The sequence below is a fragment of the Rattus rattus genome, chromosome X (assembly GCF_011064425.1).
Source record: "Rattus rattus isolate New Zealand chromosome X, Rrattus_CSIRO_v1, whole genome shotgun sequence".
Lineage (NCBI taxonomy): Eukaryota > Metazoa > Chordata > Mammalia > Rodentia > Muridae > Rattus > Rattus rattus.
In genome coordinates, this window is record NC_046172.1 from 23623401 (window position 1) to 23638573 (window position 15173).

At 45.0% G+C, this 15173-nt stretch overlaps 1 pseudogene; it reads right to left on the reverse strand.

The window, feature by feature from the left end:
• Positions 1–527: 527 nt before the first annotated feature.
• LOC116889063 lies at positions 528–9349 on the reverse strand (annotated as a pseudogene).
• Positions 9350–15173: the final 5824 nt, after the last annotated feature.

The following is a 15173-nucleotide window of genomic DNA, read 5'->3' on the forward strand; positions in this document are numbered from 1 at the left end:
ATTGTATACCTTGCCTATGTTAACTTCTTGTTAAAGGAGGTTATAAACAACTGTATCCTGTCTTCCTTATAGGCAGTAATTATGATTTAGGTTTTCGGAACTGCTGAGGAGTGAACCCAGGGTGTTATACCTGTCATACATGTTCAGTAACAATTTCAATGAGTGAAACTGACTGAAGAAAGAGATACACAAGAGTTAGATTCGGAGCCATCAAGAATCACTGTAATGGGGGTTGGGGATTTAGCTCAGTGGTAGAGCGCTTGCCTAGCAAGCTCAAGGCCCTGGGTTCGGTCCCCAGCTCCGAAAAAAAAAAAAAAAGAATCACTGTAATGTATACCTAAGGTGTAAGTTGTAAATGTAGAAACGTATTGTGATTTATTTATCTTCCTGTCCTTCCTTCCCTTCTTCCCTCTTCCTCTCCTTTCTTCCTTTCTTCCTCTTGAGACAGGATCTCTCTCTTTAACAAACTGTTTCTTAGCTTGTGCATCGGGATGGGTATCCTTAACGACACCCTAGAATAATAGGCTTCAGGGAGGTGGCAAAGTGGCAGTGGTGGCCTTCGGGATCTGGTCTCCCAAAAGCACCTGCCGCTCTACCCCCGACTGTTGAATGGCTGCCAAGCGGATCACTCCTCCACTGGAGCCCTCCCTTTCCAGAGCCAAAGCAAGAGCATTGGCAGTGGACTGCAGACATTCATCCTTGGTCATGCTCTCCTGATGGGTAGCATCAACATAGCCATAGATAAATGAGCTCCGGGAGCCTCCGATGGCAAAGGACTGTCTTCCCATCACACCCCCCCCATGAGGAAGAGTACACTTGCCCTCCTTCTTGAGGGTCCCGGCCTGCAATGACGATTCCTGTCATCAGATCCTCTCCTTAGAGAGACTGGTGTCTACTAGTGGAGACTCGTTCAGCTCAATCCTGTGGAGAGCAAGCTGGTAAGTGACTGCTTGGGTATCAGCTGCTAGGCCTGAGCGGCAGCAGAAGATGTGATCATGGAGAGGGGTCAGCCTGTCAGTCACTCGAGTGGCAATGTACGACCCAGTGGTTGTCCTGGAGTCTGCTCCCAGAACCACGCCCCCTTCAAAAGCACAGCCATGATCCGTGGTCCCTTTGGAGACTTCTCCCTTTTCCCAGTCTGGAGTGAGAGCCTTCGGCCCAAAGGCCAGTGTAGATCCTGGGACAGCTCTTCCTCTTCCACTACTGCTGCCACAACCGTTTAATTCTTAAGGAGTCAGGACAATTTGAAGGAGAGCCCTAACCTTAAATTTTTATTAAATACTTTTTCATACATGTAGTCTTGACTTTGCAGGGAGTGACTCTTTAATGCCAGGTATTTTTTTTATTAGAGTATGTGTAAGAAAGAAAAGAAAAAGGAAAGAAAAAAAGACTTGGTTATTTCATCCATTATAGAAAGAATGTTAAGTATATATATGTAGGTTGCTTATAGCACTGGCTTTTAAATCTTTCTTGACTGTAGCCTACAACAGTACATACATTTATTCTTATTCTCCCTGCACAGGCCCTCTCCATCTCTCTTTTCCCTGGTACTGAAATATACATCTTTTGCAAAGTACTTCATCCTACTATGTACAACATGCTCTAATCAGGTCTGTTTTGTTCTATTTCAGTGAAAAAATAAGTCATGAACCAGGTGTGCTGGTGCACACTTCTAATCCTACTGCTTAGAGGATCCTGTTCACCTGGCCTCAGTTACATCACGAATTAGAAGCTAGCCTGTGCTACTCGAGACCATGCTTCAAAAAGCAAAAAAGGAAGAAAAGTCTCCCCAATTAGAGATTGGAGTGTTCAGGGGTTGGGGATTTAGCTCAGTGGTAGAGCGCTTGCCTAGCAAGCACAAGGCCCTGAGTTCGGTCCCCAGCTCTGGGGGAAAAAAAAAGAGATTGGAGTGTTCAAATAGTAATTGTTGAGAAAAGCATCATGGACCCAACTATTAGACACTTGAATGCACAACCTTGGTGTTGATCTCCGCCAACTGTCCCAAGAGGTATTTTTTTGCAGCTTGAGTACATATCATCCACACCTGCAGCTCCAATGGGGTCTTCTAAACTCCAACTTCTAACTCTGCACACATATCCCCCAAACGAAACCTGACTCCCACAAGGACCCGTTGATCACTGGTGTTAAGACGGCTAAAAGTAAATGATCTAGGGCTGGAGAGATGGCTCAGTGGTTAAGAGCACTGACCGCTCTTCCAGAGGTCCTGAGTTCAAATCCCAGCAACCACATGGTGGCTCACAACCATCTGTAATCAGATGCCCTATTCTGGTGTGTCTGAAGACAACTACAGTGTATAATAAATAAATAAATCTTTTTAAAAAAAGTAAATGATCTAACTGGATGCCTCTTCTGAGGTTATTCCTACGACAAAAAGAAAACCCCTAACTTAAGCCTCACTTGTATTGAGAATCCATATGGGGGTTGGGGATTTAGCTCAGTGGTAGAGCACTTGCATAGCAAGCACAAGGCCCTGGGTTCGGTCCCCAGCTCCGAAAAAAAGAAAAAAAGAAAAAAAAAAGAGAGAATCCATATGGCTATAGTACCTGGGATCTTTAGGACCTCATTACTGTGTGCAGAGAATACCTCCAGACAATAAGTGGCTTATGCTATTGAGAAAGGAGCCCTATATATTTGTGGACAACAGAGTGACCTACCCTTATTTGCGGGAATCAACAACTTGCTAATTCTTGGGACCAATATAATCATCTTGGATAATATATAATGTTGGAGATTTCTCAATATACTCTCGGGGTTTTCCAGCCTAGCACCCTGACAAGCACCAAGCACACAGTGTTTCTCAACTAGAGGCAATTTAACAATGTTTAGCAACATTTTTGGTTGACATAACTTGGGTGGAGGGACAACTGGTTGTCAATGAATGGAGACAAAGGACATCGTTAACTATCTTTCAACGCTCAAAACAGCTCCTCTCAACAGATGGTCCTTCGGTATTAATGATGTTAAGGCTAAGAAACCACCATTTTCCTGAGTGCTTACATCAATGCAGAAGTTTCATTTCATTCTTTATTAAAGAATATCACTTTTTTGTTTGATTTTAGGTGAATTTATTAATTAATTAATTTATTTATTTATGAGACAGGGTTTTATGTAGCCCTGGCTATCCTGGAGATTACTATGTAAGCAAGCAGGCCTCATGGTGGTCTGCTTTCCTCTATAGCTTATGTGTTGGAATTCAAAGCACATGTTGGGCTTTGTTTATCTGTCAGGTTGCCCAGGTTAGCCTTGACCTTGCCATCCTTGAAAGCTGTGAAAGCTGGTTTTCTTCCTTCCTTTCTTTCTTTCCTCCTCCTCTTCGTCCTCCTCCTCTTCCTCCTCCTCCTCCTCCTCCTCCTCCTCCTCCTCTTCTTCCTCCTCCTCCTCTTCTTCCTCCTCCTCCTCCTTCTTCTTTTCTTTTTTCTTTGTTTTTTTTTCGGTAGTACTAGGAATCCAAACCAAAGCCTTGTATGTAAAAGGCAAATGTTCATCTAATAAGCAATATTCCTAGGCCTTGTTTGTCTGAAACTGAGTTTCATTATGTAGCCCAGGCTGCCCTTGACTTCTTGATCCTCCTGGTTCAACCACCTAGGCACTGGCATTACAAATGTGGAGCACCACACCCAGCAGAAAGCTCTTTATTGTAGCTGGGATACATACAGGATTCATCTTGGTATCTAAGCAACCGGAGGATCTTGTGTCCTGCAATTGTTGAATTATTTTACATAAGAGACATGGTGGCCTTTGTGGCTACTGAAATAGAAACTTGTTTACAATATGTTTAACTGAAAAAAAAAGCCCCTTATAAAATGATATGAATAACCAGATGTGGGGGGGGGAATGCAAACCCTACACCAACCCGAGCCACCTCCAAACCAGACAAAGCAAGAGGCTGGAGACCTTTCTCAGCAGTAAGAACACGGCCTGCTCTGGCCTTTGACAGACTTTGGCAACCTCTGTCCTCAACTCTGGAGCTCTGTAATTTCCTTCTACCTACAGGCACTTTATGAGTCATCTGGTTGGGGTTGGGGAAAGGTAGTGGTTGAGAGAGAATGCAGCTTGATTCCTGCAGTGATACAGGGATACTTCAGAAAAGACTGAATTTTACATCTGAAAAGACTGGAGAAACACCCTGTTGTGGGGTTGGGAGTGGGGGACTCATCAGGCCCCTCTATTTTCTGAGGATTTATACACAGTTCAGGGGGGAACATTTTTTCAGCAGTGTAGCCACTGGTAAGTTGCGCACACTCTCGTAAATAACTCCTCACCTATAACCCTGTAAGCAACTCCACTGAATCTCATCAGTAAAAACACCAAAAAAGGCATGCTGTTAGCAGTGGGCCTTGTCGGGAAGAGGAAGTGTGTCAGGGGGAGCGGAAGAGGGGCAAGAGAAGGTAACGGGAGAGAATACGATCAACAGATATGCTTTATGTACACACGTGAAAATGTATAATGAAGCCCATTATTGGGCAGCTCAGTGGTTAATATCAGGTGTACCTCTTCAAGACAACCAGAGTTCAGTTTTCAGCGCCCACGTTGAGTGGCTCACAACTGCCTGTAACACGGGATCTGATATCATTTTCTGGACTCTGCAGGCCCTGCCCTCCACTTCCATGTGCATAACCCCAATAACCCCACGTGTACATCCAATTTGAAATAAAAAGGAATATAAAAACTAATAAGCAAACAAAACCAAACCAACCAAACCCCCACACCCTAGAAACAGTACCAGTGACTTACAGAGTCTGTCAAATCCTGATCAGAACCTAGACCACCTTCTTGGTGGGGGGGACAAGCAGATCCTCAGGTTCGTGTGAAGAGTCAAAAGGACTTTGAAAGACTAAAATCATCTTGAACAAACCTGGAGGGCTTACACCCCTATATCAAGACCAATGACAAAGTTGTGGCTCTCAAGAAGTACGGTACCAGCATGCCTTAATGTGACAGAAGTTGCAGTTTGAAAATAAGACACAGTATTTGTGGTCAGTTGACTTTTGACAGGACTTAATGAGGGAGAGAAGAGTCTTTTCAACAAATACCATCATAAAGTTGTATCGTCAACACCTCATAGGAAAATTAACTCAGAGTAGACCAGGAACCTACATGTAACAATCATGTAACCTATAGGAAACACTCACGGTAAATTTTAGGAGGCACTGGACCTGGTGGTGAAAGTCAGATCACAGCAAGTTGGGAAGCCATCCTGGTCTACTTAGTAGTAAGTTCAGGTCAGCCTACTGTACACAGCAATGTCTCGAAAAACAGAAAAAAAAAAAAAAGCTTTAGAGAAAAACGTCGGGCTGGAGAGATGGCTCAGAGGTTAAGAGCACTGACCGCTCTTCCCGAAGGTCCTGAGTTCAAATCCCAGCAATCACATGGTGGCTCACAACCATCTGTAATGAGATCTGATGCCCTCTTCTGGTGTGTCTGAAGACAGCTACAGTGCACTCACATGAATATAATAAATACATCTTTTAAAAAAAGAGAAAAGAAAAACGTCATGATTTTGAGTTTCTGAGAAAGAAAGAACAGGGCATGAGAGATGGTTCAGAGGTTGAGTAACTGACTGCTCTTCAGAGGTCCAGAGTTCAACTCCAGCAACCACATGGTGACTCCACAACCATATATATATATATATATATATATATATATATATATATATATATATATTAAAGAAAGTGAAGCCTTGGGGTGGGGATGTACCCCAGTTGGTACAGTTTGCCTGAAGCCCTGGGTGTGCCTGCTAGCACTACACACCAACCAGGTATACCATTGCACTCCTGTAATTCTGGCACTTAGGGGTTTGTAGCAGGAGGATCAGGAGTTCAAGGCCAGCCTCAGCGATGTAAAGAGTTTGAGGCCAGCCTGAGCTAAAAGAATCTGTCTCAAAAACAGAAAAGCTTGGGTTGGGGATTTAGCTCAGTGGTAGAGCGCTTGCCTAGGAAGCACAAGGCCTCTGGGTTCGGTCCCCAGCTCCGAAAAAAAAAAACATGCAGCAAAATATTGCTTTATCGAGTAATTCTGAAGTTCTACTCCTGGTAGCCGTCTCCAAAGAGAAACAAAAACAAATTTATGGGGTTGGGGATTTAGCTCAGTGGTAGAGTGCTTGCCTAGGAAGCGCAAGGCCCTGGGTTCGGTCCCCAGCTCCAAAAAAAAGAACCAAAAAAAAAAAAAAACAAATTTATGCAAGAGTCATACATGAATTTTCATAGCAGCAAATTTATAAAAGGTAAGAAATATAAAGAATCCAGCACTTATCAAGTGATGACTGAAGACAAAGAGTGAGAGAGTCATAGTAGGAGACGTTATGCAATAAAAGGAAATGGAGTACCGATACGAGCAATGTCAGGGGTGAGGCTTGAAAGCATTATAGTAAATTAAGATAGCCAGATATAAAAAGGACATGTTGTATATTCCATTCATGTGAAATGGCCAGAGTAGGCAAATCTATGGGAACACAGAATCGTGCTTGCCTAGGTTTGAGGGAAAATAGGTTCCTTTGGATTTCCTTTCTTTTCTGTATAGGTTTGTAAAACACAGTGGTGCTGTTGCCTTTAATCCCAGTACTTGGGTGGCAGAGGTAGGTGGATCTCTGCTTTCAAGGTCAGTCTGGTCCGCTGAGTGAGTTCCAAAACGCTCAGGGATGTTCCACAGAGAAACCCTGTCTTGATAACACCAAAAAAAAAATTGCAGAATGTTAAAACTTATAGCTTATCTTTGCCTGTGAGGAGGCCAGAGACTGTGTGACACTGTGTTCCCTCTGTGACGACTTCATTTATTGAGACAGGATCTCTCACTGAATCTGTTAGTGCACTGAGTTTTGGCTATATTGGCTGGCCAGCAAGCCCTATGGATCAGCCTGTCTCTGCTCCCCAGAACTGGAAGTACAGTTATACTGTTGGTTTGTTTGCTTTTCGAGACAGGATCTCTGTATGTAGTGTTGGCTGTCCTGGAACTTGCTATGTAAATAGGCTGGCCTTAAACTCACAGAGGTCTGCTTACCTTTGCCTCCCAAGTGTTTCGACTAAAGGGGTACACCGCTATGCCTGGTTAGGGTTTTTTAAAATGTGTATATGTGTTTTGTCTGCATGTATGCCTGTATACAATGTCCATACCTGGTACCCGAGGAGGCTGAAGTTGGTTCAAGATCTCTGGAACTAACAGATGAGCTGCAATGTAGGTGTTACGAAGGGACTCAAACCCAGGTCCTCTGGAAGAGCAGCCAAAGCTTTTAACCACTGAGCCATCTCTCCAGTCACAACTGCAACTGACATGGACCTCCCTAGGTAGCCCAGGATGGATTTGAACTCCTGATTCTTGTACCCCTGCCTACAGAATCCTGATATTACAGGCATGTGCCACCACACCTGGTTTGTCTGGTCTCTTTTAGGTGAATGAATTTGTTCTATTATATTGTGAACACTAAAAGCTAGTCAGTTGTACATTATTTTTAGCCTTTAAAACTGACCTCTATTTTTAAACTTACCATGTTAGTTTACAGGAAACAAAAACACAAGAATAACCTCTCTTTAATTTAAAGTCCAAATAAACCCAAGAAATAAAAAGCCATCGATTTGTACATTTTAAATGGATGAATGGTATAGTCTGTGATTTATATAGCTCAGTTAGCTTTTTTAAAAAGGGGGGGGGGGAAGAACAGCAACACTATCTGTTCCCTGGAATGCGGTGCCCTCAGATAAATCTGGAATGTTAGCAGCTCAGCTTGTACCTGGCTTACAAAAACATTCATTGTGACCTTCCCCCTCCCCAGTCGATGGATTGCAGCTGCTATAGGAGGGCTATGACTTGGCATTTTCTCCTGGACAGGGACAATGTACTGAGCATAGCACACACGTGCTGCACGGAGGAGAGACGGCTTTGTGTCTGGTTCAACCCAGCTGTTGTCCTGACCACGCCCTGTTTGGGGGCTAGAGGGAAAGGCCTGGAAAGGTCTGGAAGCTGCACCTGGCCAAGGGTCCAGTCCTCAGGGGGTGGCTGCTTTTCAGCTAAGCACATTGATTGCTTCACATCTCCTAAAGGCTGAGTAAACTAGCTCTGGGAGGTGGAGCTAGCTAACACTATGCGTAATGCAGTACTTTTTTTTTTCCTTTGAGACAGGGTCTTACTACATGCTTGCTTTCAACTCTCCCAGCAATCTGCCTGCCTCTGCCTCCCTAGTGCTGGGACTAAAGGTCTGTGCCATTATGCCCTGCTGTAACGTAGTCCTATATTTAGGTATATTAGTTATGTGATTCTCCTGGGCTGATGGGATTATGGGTGATGTTTATTTGTATTTCTGTTCTCAGGTTTGTGTGTGCATTGAAACTGCATTCAGGGAAAAAAAAACCTTTACTAAAAGGGCTGGTATCTCTTACCCTCAATGACACCAGGGGATCACTGGCGAAGTTGGCGCATTTGGCAGAGTAGCAAGAGATCCACCAGACACCCTAACTTCCCTCCCAGCTTGCACGGTGCGGGGTCCTCCGCAAACAGCAGCTCTAAGGCGCCAACTGTTCTTGGGGGAAGCCCCTGCCCAGCGCCATATTGGCCTCCATATTTTATTGCAAGCACGAGAACAACCTTGCACAGAGTCAGGAAGTGGGATATAAATTTTGGGTTCAGATATCTGGAGAACTGAGCTTAGATGCCAGCTGTGAGAGGAAGCGATGGGACCGGCCAGGTGGCGGGCACCCCAGAATCAGGCGTCTCCCTTATCCAGTGGGAGGTGGAGTTTCAGCTTAACCTTCCTATTGGCTCACAGAGTGAGCTTCCTGCGTGCTTGTTGCTAGGTGCCACCAAGAGAGCCCCTGCCATGTTCTTCCAGTAATCCTGCATCTCTCCCTACAGTTTTAAGTTTCATGCTCCAGCGACTGAGCTAGCGGGACGCTGGTATTCTACACTTCAAACAGCCATGTGGTACCATCCTTTGTTTAAAGAGTGGCATTCTCACAAATGTAGGTAGCTCAGAAAGTACTGAGATTTCGTGGCCAACCAAACCGATTTTCCTTAGTAGTCACCAGAGCATTCGGTCTGCATCTACGCCATTGTTACCATTCTTTCTCATGATCAGATTTGAAAATGTCTAAGCGATCCTATTTATAAAGTGTCTTGTTCCACAGAGCCTGGGATGGGCAGACCAGTTCCCAACTCCAGCCACAGGAGGGCGCACAGAGATATTAACAAACGAGGGTTGGCATGACATGTTGGGGTGTCCTGAGTTAAGAAAAAGACCTTGGGCACCGTTGTACTATTATTACTATGGCGTAGCCTCGTCCAGCGGACCTTTCTGTGGCGACGGAAGTCGTGTATCTGTATTGGCCATCACACCAGCCATTAGTGACATGTGACTAAACCCTTTAAATGTGGTTCATATAATTGAGGGAAATGAACTTTTGTTTTGAGGCAGGGTCTGTTTAGCCCAGCCTGCACTTCTGAACTCCATAGGTAGCAAGTGTGTGTGTGTGTGCGTGTGTGTGTGTGTGTGTGTGTGTGTGTGTGTGTGTGTGTGGCCCTCCAGCGATATGTATGTGCAGGTGAGAGTACTTGCGCATGGGTGTGTGGAGGCCCTGTGTCAGGCAGGTCCTTTCACTGAACCTGGTCTCATCGGCTGTCTAGTCTAGCTGGCTCCCAGGAACTTTCTGACTCTGCCTCTCAAGTCTGAGATTACAGGCATGTTGCCACGCCTTGCTTGCTATGTGGGTGCTGGAGATCCGAACTGAGGTTCTCCTGTTTGTACATCAAGCACATTAAGATCCACTGAGCCATCTCCCTAGCCTTAGGAATGAATTTTTAGATTTTACTCAGTGGAATTATAACTTTAGCCACCAGGTCTGGTAACCACATTGGAGTCAACGAATCTAGACCCTTAGTCTCTAGAAGAAGATTGACTTTCCTGAAAGACATTATGACTTTGTGATCATTTATAAATGACTAACAGCTTAAGAGGTAAGGGAAACACACACTGATATTCCTACCATTGGACAGCTCTTGTTCCACGTATGCTTATACACCTATCTCAGTTAACCTTTTCAGTTCACTTGAAAGATGGTTGTTAATATGCTCCCTTTGCGAACAAGTCAGAGAGATGAAGCCACTAGACCAAAATCATTGAGATAGTCATTGAGTTCAGTAGTATCCACCTAAGGTTAATGATAAATAATGCTGATAGAGATATAAGTGAGGCACTGAGAATTTATAATAGAACCCCCTGCTTGGGGTCTGGACATTGTCTCGGCAGTTAAGAATACTTGCTGCTCTTCCAGAGGACCCAGATTGGTTCCCAGCACCCACATGGTGGTTCATGACCATGCACACTCAGTTTTCAGGGGATCTTCTAGTTTCTGTGGACAGGACACCAGACACACATGTTGTGCATATATATATATATATGTGTGTGTGTGTGTGTGTGTGTGTGTGTGTATGTATATGTGTGTGTGTGTGTGTATGCAGGTAAAGCATTCATACAATAAAATAAAAGGAAACCAGTACTTGATTTTATGTGGGTGCTGGAGATCTGAACTCCAATGGGAACTTTTTGTTCTTTTTTTTTTCTTCTGGAGCTGAGGACCGAACCCAGGCCCTTGCGCTTGCTAGGCAAGTGCACTACCACTGAGCTAAATCCCCAACCCCCAATGGGAACTTTTTAAAAACGTAGTTGCCATTCTAGTCTATAGTTTACATTTATTTATTTTTGAAATTATAATTACATCATGCCTTTCTTCCCTTTAATTCCACCAACCACTCCCATGTACCCCACTTTGTTGTCTTTCAAATTCACAGTCCCCTTTTCTTTAATTGTTGTGAGAGCATATGTAATCATATATATGGTGTATGTCTAGTGTATAAATGTGACATTCTTAGTCTGTACAGTGTTATTTGCATGTAGGTGATTTTGGTGCTGAAAATTTGGAATTGGATTATCAATTGGGGGTCTCTTTCCTGGAGAAGATTATTATTTCCCTCACCCTTAGCACTCCTGAGTTGCCTGTAGTTCTTCGCCTAGGATTGAGGCCTCCTGGGCTTTCCCCTTCCTTGTTAGTAAGGCCATTGGTATTGTCTCTGTTCAGATGTTGTTTAGACAGCCATGTTGAGACTTCCTGGGAGGAGCTTCTCTGATGTTTCTAGGAGACACACCATCACAGCAAACTTCCTGTTCCTTTGGCTTTTACAAAAGTCCTTCTGCTCCCTCTTCTGTAATGACCCCTGAGCCTTAGGTGTAGGAATTGTGTTGTAGATGCCCACAACTCTGCCTTTTGATCGGTTGTGGTATTCTGTACTGGTATCTGTCTGTGGCAAAGAGAAGCTTCTTCGATGAGAGGTGAGGATGTATTTCTCTGTGAGAATGGGGATAAATATAGAATGTAGTTAGGGATTATGCTGGTCTAGTAAAGTGGTGGCTGTAGGTTGTCCTCCAAGATCCATGATGTCACTAGTCCTGAGTAGTTGGCTACATTTCTAGTAGTAGGCAGCTTTTCCCTCTTATTGAGGGGATCTTAAGTCCAATTAGAGAGCCGTTGGTTACCTCCAAGTTATTTGTGCACATACTATAGGTATAGTGTTCTTGTGGTTCATGGGTATCAGAGCTGGATAGGACTTTTGGTTGCTTCCTCTCTTGGAAGCTTGCATGGCACCTTCCGGTCTCATGGAAGCTAGTCCTCAGGAAGGAGGCTTTCAGATCAGATCCAGCTCATGTCCTCTGGGCCTGTCCAAAGTGCACGGTCCCTTGAGCAATGGGAATTTACCTTTCACCTATGAGAGGGAACCAAGGGCCACTGCAGTAGCTTATTATGTTTTGTAGGTCTCTTGGACATCCCTGACCAATACCTCAAATGGGGGCTTCTCATGCCTGATGTTGAGGTCCTTACTATACAGTAGATAGCTTTGGGGGAGCTAAGGAGCATTTTTGGATCTGAGGTAATTACATTTTATTTAATTAATTACTTTATATATTTACATTCCATCTATTGCCCTCTCCTAGTCCCCCCTCCCACAGTTCCTCATCCCATTCCCCTTCCCTCTTGCCTCCAAGAGGGTGCTTCCCCCCTGCCCAAGCATTCTCCTTCCCTGGGTCATCAGGTCTCTCCAGGATTAGGCACATCCTCTCCCACTGAGGCCATACAAGGCAGTCCTCTGCTATATATGTGCCAGGGCCTTGGACCAGCCAGTGCACGCTGCCTGGTTGGTGGCTCAGTCTCTGGGAGCTCCCAGGGGTCTGGGTTAGGTGAAACTGTTGGTCTTCCTATGGGGTTGCCCTTCCCTTCAGCTCCTTCAGTCCTTCCCCAATTCCTCCATAGGTGTCCTGACATCAGTCCAATGGTTGGGTGAAAGTATCTGCATCTGTCTCAGTCAGCTGTTGGTAGGGCCTCTCAGAGGACAGCCATGCCAGGCTCTTGCTTATAAGCAAACCATAGCATCAGTAATAGTGTCAGGCCTTGGAGAATCCCCGAGAACAAGGATCCCAATTTGGGACAGTCACTGGGCTTCCTTTGCCTCAGTTTCGTCTCCATTTTTGTCCCAGCAGTTCTTTTAGACAGGAACAATTCTGGATCAGAAATTTTGACTGTGAGTTGGTAACCCCATCCCTCCTCTTGAGGGTCTGTCTGTCTACTGGGATAGGCAGAGTTCCCTCTCCCCACTGTTGGGGCATTTTGGCTAAGGTCACCCCCACTGAGTCCTGGGAATCTCTCATATCTTGAGTGAGGTAACCCAGACCCAAAAGGACATGCATGACATGTAGTCACTGATAAGTAGTTATTAGACAAAATGTACAAAATACCCAGGCCATAACCCACAGACCATAAGAAGTTTAATAAGAAGGAAGGCCCAAGTGAGGATGCTTCAATCTCACTTAGAAGTGAGAACAAAATAATCATGGGAGGCAGAGGGAGGCTGGGACATGGGTGGGAGGGGGGAGATGGAGGGGGAAAGGGAAATCAGGTATGGGGTGGGGAGAAACCCAGAAGGCCAGTAGAAAGAATGGAAATATGCAGCTCTTGGGGTGGGAGGTAGGGGGAACCTCTAGAAAGACAACTACATTTTAGCATACCCTGTTCCCGGGGTGGGATGAAACACTGCCAGGCTGCCTCAGATTCATAGAATTTTCTAACTTGAGCTCTGATCTAAGGCAGCATACTAGGGCACCTTGTCCACAGAGGTCACTAATTAGGCCTCTGCCTTAAATAGATGGTTTGTCTTTCCAGACCTGTACTTCTTTGCTCACGTCACAAACAATGCTTTAAGGCCCAGGTGTTCTAAGCAATAGTTCATACCTTACTGATTACCTTTACCATTTTCCTGTGTGTCACATCTGTGAACTTAGGGTTCACAGATAGCAGAGAGCACTCCACAGTATGGTTGGCAACGGTGTTCTTAGCTTTCTTTCTTTAAATTCATTTTATTATTTTATGTGCAATGTGTGTCAGTTGGTGCCCACAGAGTGCCAGAAGAGGGGATTGGATCCTCTGGAACTGAGGTTAAGATAGTTGTGAACCACTATGTGGGTGCTGGGAAACAAACCTGGGTCCTCTGGAAGAGCAGAGGACCTGCTGAGGACTCTTGCCTGCTGAGCCATCTCTCCATCCCCTTTTTGGTTTTTTAAAATAGAAAATATGTCTTGCAATCCTGACATCTTATATTAGAGAAAATATGGCTTATGTAGTTTAAAATGTCAATGGTAGAGAGCATACTCAGTACACACAAGGCCTTGGGTTTGATCTCTAGGGTACAAAAAAGGAGAGGCAGTCAGTGAAAATGTGCACATTTAAAATGTACTTATTTTTGTGTCTGTGTGTGCGTGTGTGTGGTATTTATATGCGTATGGCATATGCACATGTGTGTGTGGGGTTAGTGCGACTGTGAAGGCTGCCTTAATTCTCTTAACACAGGGTCACTAATTGAATCTGGAGCTAGGTTGGCATAGGCGTTTTTTCCCCAAAAGACAGGGTCTCATTTTACAGCCCTAGCTAGTCCAGAGCTTGCTATGTAAACCATTCAGGCCTCGAACCCAGCATTTGGAAGATGGAGGCGGGATCTAGGGTGTGTGCTATCATGTCTGCCTCCGTGCTGTTTTTTGACTTGGGTTCTGGAGGTTTGAACTCAGGCCCACTTACCTGCTAAGCCTCAACCTCTGTCTTAGTATTTGTTTTGAAATTCCTCCTAAGCAAGGACAGTGACCTTTTAAGGTAATTCTAACCCAGTGTAGAATATTAAATTACACACACCATAATCAGTGCTTCCCCAGGTGGCCGAGAACATGGTGCATGACACGCTAACTTAAACTTCCTTTCCAATGTCGCAGGTTGGACTTGGAGCCTCGTGCATGCTAGGCAAGTGCTCTACCACCGAACCTCAGGGCTTCAACCTTAATGTTACTGTGAAAGCTGGTGAAGAGTGACACAGTGTGTGTGGGAACTGTAGGGACTGTAGGACTGTAGGACTGAGTCCCGCCCAGGCCACATAAACGAGGGATCAGATCAGTGGCACAGGGACTCTGTAAGAGCTGCTCCAGTGCCTAGAATTAAGCTTCAAGAGTTACACACACACACACACACACACACACACACACACACACACACACACACACACACACACACACACACACACCCACTGGGGTAGCTTTTCCTTCTGGTCTGCTTACAGAGTGCTTCTAGAAGCCAGAACCACGCTGGGCGGGGAATTCTGGGAAACAGCATTCAGCTTAGCTAAACAGACACAGCACAAAGCAACCACAGCGTGTGCAGCAAAGGTCGAGCTGCAAATGGAAAGAGACAATACTTGTAGCTGACCGCGGCTCGAGTGGTTAGTTTGGCAAATTTCAGCTGGTTGCTAGGGCTCTTCCTGAAGCCTCATTAACTTAATGGCAAATCCTTGTCACAGAGTCAACAGAATCTAGCTCCAACCAGTCTCTCCACTTTATCTGACCTACCCTCCTCTCTCGGTCCTGTCCTCTTTTCTGCTTCTGTTTCTGAGCATATCTCCTCCACATCTCTCTGCCTCTTTCTCGGTCTCTTTCTGCGTCTCTGTCTGCCTCTCTTTTTGTGTTTCTGTCTCTCTCTGTGTCCTGTCTGTCTCCGTCTTTGACTCTCTCTCTTCTGTCTCTCTCTGTCTCCCTGTCTCTGTCTCTGCCTCCTGAGCCTTACATACATTCTGGTTCTGAGGAT